This window comes from Pleurodeles waltl, chromosome 5, assembly GCF_031143425.1.
Source record: "Pleurodeles waltl isolate 20211129_DDA chromosome 5, aPleWal1.hap1.20221129, whole genome shotgun sequence".
NCBI classification, from domain to species: Eukaryota; Metazoa; Chordata; class Amphibia; order Caudata; family Salamandridae; genus Pleurodeles; species Pleurodeles waltl.
In genome coordinates, this window is record NC_090444.1 from 503519275 (window position 1) to 503525995 (window position 6721).

Sequence of the window (6721 nt, forward strand, 5' to 3'; positions counted from 1 at the left end):
ATCAAGAGGTGACAGAGATAGCCAAGGGGCACCGAGAAGAGCGGACCAGTGACCTGTGATGACTGTATGAGATGTGTGACACAGATAGAGAAAAGATAGCGAAGACACATAGAGAGGGAGAGACGGTGTGACAAAACCGATAGAGAGACAGCTAGTAATAGATAACTGAGAGGCAAAGGGAGGCAGAAAAAGAGAGAAAGTGGTGATAAGACAGAGAGGTTAGTAAATAAAATGAGATGCAGGAGCTAAGGAGGTGATAGTGAGACAGACAGGTGAGAAAGAGATAGACAAGGGAGTAAGAGAGGTGAGAAACAGGTGAAAGAGTGGTGCAAAATAGAACAGGTGAGAGGGGAAGATGTGAGATATATGGAGAGCAGTGAGAAAGACAGTTGAGTTAGAGGCAAAACAGAAAGTGAGATAATAAATACTGGAAATAAACGAAGTAGAGTGTTTCTAATAGGAAATGGCGCTCACTAGAGTCACATCCGAATTTCACAAATAACACATTTTATTCACGGTGCTCTTGGAAGGGAAGAAAACACCCCACTCCCCCAAATATCCAAAGGAAAAACTTAGTAAACAAACTCCAAGGCACTTGTGTATCAAAGTTAAAGATCCGATCCGTTTATATTTATTGTAACATATCTTCAAATTTCCTCCGATCCAGCCAACACGTGTTTCGTCATGCGACAAATCTTCGCTTTGACTTCATCAAGGCTGTAATTAACAAAAATTGGTTCCCATATAATCTCCATTGTTATTCACATAGATTCAAATACATTATGTTAAATGTTTTCCCCAGTGATCAAGTCATCAGATGTCTAAAGTGGTTCTATACCCATAGCTTGTATCAAAGTACTCCATTTCAGTAATTCATCCATAGAGACCAATTATAGTGAGATATCAACAGTTAAAGCAAATGGCAGGTGGTGCATTGTAAGAATACGCACATTCTCGCTAAATTACAAATTGAGAATAAAAATGGGGTTCATTATCCCCAGCCCCACGTGTTATATTCACACAGGTGACAACACCCATTCCATTATCACAAAGTGCTTCACTGTTAGTTATATACCCCTGTGATCATGTTCACATCATGCAAGTAAAAAACTTGCCTCCATCGTGAGTATAGCAGTCCTCATATGTCATATATAATAATATGGTTCCTCGTATTTTCAACCCGCGACCGCAGCTCCAAAATATGATATTCAAATATTCAATATAACTCCTTTCTCTTTGATCTACCCAATACATAGTACATGCTCAGGTGCTGCAAAACATCAAAATGTCAGAAACAATATATTATAAACTAATCGCGCACAAAAGCAAAGGCAACAACCCATCTTCTATCTACTTGTATATATTTCTTAGCTACTATTATTTGTAACTGTTTGACACAGAAATACGATAGCATTTGTACCTCTGTCGTAATGAAACACTCGTCTCCCTTCACCTGACCAACATATCTAGTATACTATCGCTTAACCATGGTAAGGGAAAAATTGATGATATCTACCTCGATAGTAGCATAGTGGCCGCAGTAAGTCAAAAAGCCATTAACCACTTCGCTGCCAGGCCTTTTCCCCCTCCTGTGCCAGGCCTTTTTTTGCCTATTTGGGGCAGTTCGCGCTTAGGCCCTCATAACTTTTTGTCCACATAAGCTAACCAAGCCAAATTTGCGTCCTTTTTTTCCAACATCCTAGCGATTCTAAAGGTACCCAGACTTTGTGGGTTCCCCTGAAGGAGGCCAAGAAATTGGCCAAAATACAGTGAAAATTTCGTTTTTTTCAAAAAAATTGGAAAAAGGGGCTGCAGAAGAAGGCTTGTGGTTTTTCCCCTGAAAATGGCATCAACAAAGGGTTTGCGGTGCTAAACTCAGCAGCTTCCCAGCTTTCAGGAACAGGCAGACTTGAATCCGAAAACCCAATTTTTCAACACAATTTTGGCATTTTACTGGGGCATACCCCATTTGTGCAATTTTTTGTGCTTTCAGCCTCCTTCCAGTCAGTGACCGGAATGGTCATGAAACCAATGCTGGATCCCAGAAACCTAAACATTTCTGAAAAGTAGACAAAATTCTGAATTCAGCAAGGGGTCATTTGTGTAGATCCTACAAGGGTTTCCTACAGAAAATAACAGCTGAAAAAGAAAAATATTGAAATTGAGGTGAAAAAAACATCAATTTTTCTCTACTTTTTACTCTGTAACTTTTCCCTGCAATGTCAGATTATCGAAAGCAATATACCGTTACGTCTGCTGGACTCCTCTGGTTGCGGGGATATATAGGGTTTGTAGGTTCATCAAGAACCCGAGGAACCCAGAGCCAATAAATGAGCTGCACCCTGCAGTGCGTTTTCATTCTATACCGGGTATACAGTAATTCATTTGCTGAAATTTAAGGAGTAAAAAATAGCTATCAAGAAAACCTTTGCATTTCCAAAAAGGGCACAAGATAAGGTGTTGAGGAGCAGTGGTTATTTGCACATCTCTGAATTCCGGGGTGACCATAGTAGCACGTGAATTACATGGAATTTCTCAAATAGATGTCTTTTTTACACACACCCCTATATTTGGAAGGAATAAATGTAGAGAAAGACAAGGGGCAATAACACTTGTTTTGCTATTCTATGTTCCCCCAAGTCTCCCGATAAAAATGATACCTCCCTTGTTTGGGTAGGCCTAGCGCCCGCGACAGGATATGCCCCAAAACACAACGTGGACACATCACAGAAAACAGAGCTGTTTTTAGCAAAGTGACTACCTGTAGATTTTGGCCTCTAGCTCAGCCGGCACCTAGGGAAACCTACCAAACCTGTGCATTTCTGAAAACTAGAGACCTAGGGGAATCCAAGGAGGGGTGACTTGTGTGGCTCGGACCAGGTTCTGTTACCCAGAATCCTTTGCAAACCTCAAAATTTGGCTAAAAAAACACATGTTCCTCACATTTCTGTGGCAGAAAGTTCTGGAATCTGAGAGGAGCGACAAATTTCCTTCCACCCAGCATTCCCCCACGTCTCCCGATAAAAATGATACCTCACTTGTGTGGGTAGGCCTAGCGCCCGCGACAGGATATGCCCCAAAACAGAACCTGGACACATCACAGAAAACAGAGCTATTTTTAGCATAGTGACTACCTGTAGATTTTGGCCTCTAGCTCAGCCGCCACCTAGGGAAACCTACCAAACCTGTGCATTTCTGAAAACTAGAGACCTAGGGGAATCCAAGGAGGGGTGACTTGTGTGGCTCGGACCAGGTTCGGTTACCCAGAATCCTTTGCAAACCTCAAAATTTGGCTAAAAAAACACATGTTCCTCACATTTCTGTGGCAGAAAGTTCTGGAATCTGAGAGGAGCCACAAATTTCCTTCCACCTAGCGTTCCCCCACGTATCCCGATAAAAATGATACCTCACTTGTGTGGGTAGGCCTAGCGCCCGCGACAGGATATGCCCCAAAACACAACGTGGACAAATCACAGAAAACAGAGCTGTTTTTAGCAAAGTGACTACCTGTAGATTTTGGCCTCTAGCTCAGCCGCCACCTAGGGAAACCTACCAAACCTGTGCCTTTCTGAAAACTAGAGACCTAGGGGGATCCAAGGAGGGGTGACTTGCGGGGCTCGGACCAGGTTCTGTTACCCAGAATCCTTTGCAAACCTCAAAATTTGGCTAAAAAAACACATGTTCCTCACATTTCTGTGGCAGAAAGTTCTGGAATCTGAGAGTAGCCACAAATTTCCTTCCACCCAGCGTTCCCCCACGTCTCCCGATAAAAATGATACCTCACTTGTGTGGGTAGGCCTAGCGCCCGCGACAGGATATGCCCCAAAACACAACGTGGACATATCACAGAAAACAGAGCTGTTTTTAGCAAAGTGACTACCTGTAGATTTTGGCCTCTAGCTCAGCCGCCACCTAGGGAAACCTACCAAACCTGTGCATTTCTGAAAACTAGAGACCTAGGGGGATCCAAGGAGGGGTGACTTGCGGGGCTCGGACCAGGTTCTGTTACCCAGAATCCTTTGCAAACCTCAAAATTTGGCTAAAAAAACACATGTCCCTCACATTTCTGTGGCAGAAAGTTCTGGAATCTGAGAGGAGCTACAAATTTCCTTCCACCCAGCGTTCCCCCAAGTCTCCCGATAAAAATGATACCTCACTTGCGTGGGTAGGCCTAGCGCCGGCGACAGGAAACACCCCAAAGCGCAACGTGGACACATCCTAAATTTTGGAAAAAAACAGAGGTGTTTTTTGCGAAGTGCCTACCTGTAGATTTTGGCCTCTAGCTCAGCCGCCACCTAGGGAAACCTACCAAACCTGTGCATTTCTGAAAACTAGAGACCTAGGGGAATCCAAGGAGGGGTGACTTGCGGGGCTCGGACCAGGTTCTGTTACCCAGAATCCTTTGCAAACCTCAAAATTTGGCTAAAATAACACATGTTCCTCACATTTCTGTGGCAGAAAGTTCTGGAATCTGAGAGGAGCTACAAATTTCCTTCCACCCAGCGTTCCCCCACGTCTCCCGATAAAAATGATACCTCACTTGTGTGGGTAGGCCTAGCGCCCGCGACAGGATATGCCCCAAAACACAACGTGGACATATCACAGAAAACAGAGCTGTTTTTAGCAAAGTGACTACCTGTAGATTTTGGCCTCTAGCTCAGCCGCCACCTAGGGAAACCTACCAAACCTGTACATTTCTGAAAACTAGAGACCTAGGGGGATCCAAGGAGGGGTGACTTGCGGGGCTCGGACCAGGTTCTGTTACCCAGAATCCTTTGCAAACCTCAAAATTTGGCTAAAAAAACACATGTTCCTCACATTTCTGTGGCAGAAAGTTCTGGAATCTGAGAGGAGCCACAAATTTCCTTCCACCCAGCGTTCCCCCACGTCTCCCGATAAAAATGATACCTCACTTGTGTGGGTAGGCCTAGCGCCCGCGACAGGATATGCCCCAAAACACAACGTGGACATATCACAGAAAACAGAGCTGTTTTTAGCAAAGTGACTACCTGTAGATTTTGGCCTCTAGCTCAGCCGCCACCTAGGGAAACCTACCAAACCTGTGCATTTCTGAAAACTAGAGACCTAGGGGGATCCAAGGAGGGGTGACTTGCGGGGCTCGGACCAGGTTCTGTTACCCAGAATCCTTTGCAAACCTCAAAATTTGGCTAAAAAAACACATGTTCCTCACATTTCTGTGGCAGAAAGTTCTGGAATCTGAGAGGAGCTACAAATTTCCTTCCACCCAGCGTTCCCCCAAGTCTCCCGATAAAAATGATACCTCACTTGCGTGGGTAGGCCTAGCGCCTGCGACAGGAAACACCCCAAAGCGCAACGTGGACACATCCACAATTTTGGGAGAAAACAGTGCCTACCTGCGGATTTTGGCCTGTAGCTCACCCGGCGCCTAGGGAAACCTACCAAACCAGTGCATTTCTGAAAACTAGAGACCTAGGGGAATCCAAGGAGGGGTGACTTGCGGGGCTCGGACCAGGTTCTGTTACCCAGAATCCTTTGCAAACCTCAAAATGTGGCTAAAAAAACACATGTTCCTCACATTTCTGTGGCAGAAAGTTCTGGAATCTGATAGGAGCCACAAATTTCCTTCCACCCAGCGTTCCCCCAAGTCTCCCGATAAAAATGATACCTCACTTGTGTGGGTGGCCCAGGTGCCTGCAACATAATAAGGCCCAAAACCTGAAGGGATAGAAGGGATAGCACAGCAAGTTTATAAGGGCATATTCTTTTATACATCTTTAGACGGACTCTGCTTTGGGGACCCACATAAGTGAGGTGTCATTTTACTTGGGAGACTGAGGGGAAAACTGGGGAGTAGGAATTTTGTGCTGGAGCGGTGATCCTACTAAGAAAAATCAGGAAAATATGCTTTTTTATGCAAATTGTGAGGTTTACAGAGGAGTCTGGGTAAGAAAATGTTGGGGGAGCCACACAAGCCACACCTCCCTAGACTCCTTGGGGTGCCTAGTTTTAAAAAGTTTCTGGGTTTTGTAGGTTTCCCTACATGACGGCCGCACCCAGGACCAAAAACATAGGTGGGCCCTCCCCCCAAACACAGGTATTTTTGGAATATATCACTTTGATGTGTGCACATACGTCCGTGATGTGCCAAACACTAAAATTGTGAAAAGAAACACACTTAGGTTATGTGAAGAAGACCCCTCACCCACCAACCAAGTTGGTGGCATGCTTCATCATCGGGGTCCCACCTGAGGCACCTAGCGTGTCTCAAGTGTGCTGCGACGCCTGATTACAGCGGAGCAGGTTTTGTCATTTGTACCACACATACTGGTTGGATTTGGCACGAGGGTGAGTGATGGTTCAGTAGATCAAATTTTATTAACAAGAGATTTCACAAAAGTGAAATGCACTGGTAATAACTGAAAGGCCAAAAAACTGAACCAATGACTCACAGCTCGTGAGCTGTAAAGCCACGACAAGGCACCAACCGCTTTACAGTCCATTCACACACCTTTCATACATGACATGCACTAGACTATTCACGCCGCCAGCCACGGGCCCAGCACATTACAAGACTCGCATCCACAGACAGCGCCAGTCAAGGGCCCATCACTTTCATACGCCCACATGCCTGATACAGCAATCACACCAGCTGATGAGTGTGTGGACTGGCGTTTGGCCGGCACTGCCAGCCAAGCGCCACCCCACCCACACCACCAGCCAAGCGCCACCCCACACACAC

The 6721-nt window shown here is 45.3% G+C and overlaps 1 long non-coding RNA gene across 1 annotated transcript; it reads right to left on the bottom strand.

Annotated features, from left to right (window-relative positions):
• Positions 1-490: 490 nt before the first annotated feature.
• Positions 491-1266, bottom strand: LOC138297277 (uncharacterized). The gene is made up of 2 exons (XR_011203994.1): positions 1116-1266; positions 491-717 (listed from the first exon to the last, which is right to left on the bottom strand). It is a non-coding gene; the product is annotated as an uncharacterized lncRNA (long non-coding RNA).
• Positions 1267-6721: the final 5455 nt, after the last annotated feature.